The sequence below is a fragment of the Palaemon carinicauda genome, chromosome 2 (assembly GCF_036898095.1).
Source record: "Palaemon carinicauda isolate YSFRI2023 chromosome 2, ASM3689809v2, whole genome shotgun sequence".
NCBI classification, from domain to species: domain Eukaryota; kingdom Metazoa; phylum Arthropoda; class Malacostraca; order Decapoda; family Palaemonidae; genus Palaemon; species Palaemon carinicauda.
This window is the reverse complement of record NC_090726.1, coordinates 52,160,553-52,163,374: the sequence shown is the minus strand read 5'-3', so window position 1 is coordinate 52,163,374 and position 2,822 is coordinate 52,160,553.

Genomic DNA, 2,822 nt, shown 5'->3' with positions numbered 1-2,822 from the left:
TGTTGCTCATGTATCTTACCTTTTCATCGACAACAGAACGCGCCCTTGAGCGCGTCTTCTATTTACAAGCATGTGTTTTCATGTACAGCCAGGGTGTTTTATTATGGAGTTGGGTGTTGATAAGTGTACGCAAAAAAAAAAACCCTCCCTTTTGTATATTGTAATCGACCTCTGTCAGTGACGAAATATGAACGAGAGATCTTACTCCAAAGTTCCAAGATTTAGAAATAAATAGAAAGAGAGTCATTTTTTATGTAATCAAATGAAGGCCTAGACTAACGTTGTGTCAGCAAAGGTAAGAAACATACACACCCAGGAAGATTTAATCCATTCATGGTTGTGTTTCCTACATTTACAGGTTTCTTTCACAGACAAACGATATATAAGTTCACGAACAAGACTAGTTTATTAATGAAAGATAGCACAGTTTGAAATGATAAATATTTAGGATGGTATTTAATCACAAACTCTGAGGGACATTTTATATAAATAAAGCATTGTTACTCTTTTCAGGCAAGCAGAGTCATGTAAAAGCCACTCCCATTTGCCTTTGTGATATTGAAACAGACAATAAAGCCATTATATTAGAAAACAAAAGGTCCTTTTTTTAATAGCTTATGAATAACTTTGTTAACATGAGACCTCGCTTCTCAGGCCGTGACCTTCTGGGGAGACAGGTCACCACCGGATAAATCGAGGTCATGTTTTGTAGCATTAGGTATGTGCTGAGAGTTTAGCATCTCATAGAGTCCCTTCTCGATGGCTTATACATTTTAAAAACAGTTATTTGTAGAATAAAGTAAAACTTGGACGTCTTTGGTTACCGAGTTCGTCATATTCACTTTGCACAGATGTGTGTATCTATGCTCATTTATGTGTGTTTGTGCTATATATATATATATATATATATATATATATATATATATATATATATATATGTATATAAATGTATGTATGTATATGTATACACATATTTCATGTGTCATCCATGTATAAATGCATTTCATATATATATATATATATATATATATATATATATATATATATATATATATATATATATGTATATGTATATGTATGTATATATATATATATATATATATATGAAGTACTTACACAACCTTGTATACTCCCATAAGCATACACAGTGTTTAGGGATTAACAGAAGAGCAATGAAGTAGCTTTTTCTCCTTCCTTTATCGTTAAGGGTTTTCATTTTTGGGAAATTTATGTATGTACGTGTACAGTGATAACAGAATTCAATCTCATTCACTTTTAGATACATGATAAAAGAAGGCTTGATTGTTGAACTATGACCTTCCTCAATATGATTTCCTCCCGGAGTCTTTTTTATGGTGGAAATCTACTCCAACACGTAACGACCTATATTTGCCTTCGTCAGTGCCAGCTAAGCTCTTGTAAACCCTAGCGTCAATCCCCCCCGGAGGAAGGAATGCCTTCGGCGGGAAGAGCCCTTTGCGAGTATCTACAACACCTGAATCATTTCGGTAACTTGTTGAATGTTCCAATGACTTAGTCTATCCAATCAATTGTCCCTGCATCTCCTTTCGGTGTCTATTTGTTTAATAGTTAAAAATATAAAGCAAAGATGGCAACCTACAGTTTGAAGTATCGCTTATGACCAGTAATAAAAATAAGTGAATATTTATTCATATTTTTTTTTTATCAAAGTGACAGTGACCAATATAAAGTCATTTTTTTCTTACCACGATCAGTCATACCAGGACTCTTGAAGCTAGAGAAAGGAGGAGCGAATCATGTGTAACTATTTTTGCCTTGAACTGGAATAGTAGATTATTAAGATGAAGTAATACAGTATAATTTAATAAATACAGTATATATAAAATATATTGCAATATTTTTATGTAAGAGACCAGGGGCTTTTAGATGGGATGCCTGATATATATATAAATATATATACAACATTACCGTATAAGGTGAAAAGAATATATATAAAAAAAAGGTTTGGTAATTATTGAATAGGTGCACTTTAATTTACAGAATCATTAATTTCAGTCACATAGGTAGGCTTTTTCTGGTCAGAAAATTCATTAAACATAGTGTATTGGCTTCTTAATGAATACCTCATGTTTATTTTGACTACTGGATGGTGCCAAATGTAGCCTAAGTAACTTAGGCCTATGAATGATTGTTTATACATTGTACAAATAAATGTGCTATAAATCTCTTATTTTATTTTCTCCTTAGAACGTGTTATGGTTATAGTTACTCCTTTATCCATACTTATGTGTATATTTGTATATATGTATGTGGTATGTATATTTATACATACACATTATCATTATTATTATTATTATTATTATTATTATTATTATTATTATTATTAGCTAAGCTACAACCTTAGTTGGAAAAGCAGGATGTTATAAGCCCAATATATATGTATATATATATATATATATATATATATATATATATATATATATATATATATATATATATATATATATATATGTGTGTGTGAGTGTTTTAATTTTCTTGAAAGGTTCACTGTGTCGCAAAAAAAACAAATGAATCGATGCTGGTGTGTGTCAGACATCTGATAGTGTTCAAAGACTATATTATCTTTTTGTTTACTGTTACTGTCAATGATATGTATTTTAATTTATTGACTTTCCATCTATAGAAAGAAACATGAATGGCGGATATTATAAACTATACATAACGAGCTCTAGTTAAATGCTAATTTTCGTAAATGAATAATAAAATAACGTAGATCGTTGGGCTAATGTATCGATCTCTGTTTGACTTATTTAATTTTTGCTTATTATATTTCTATATGG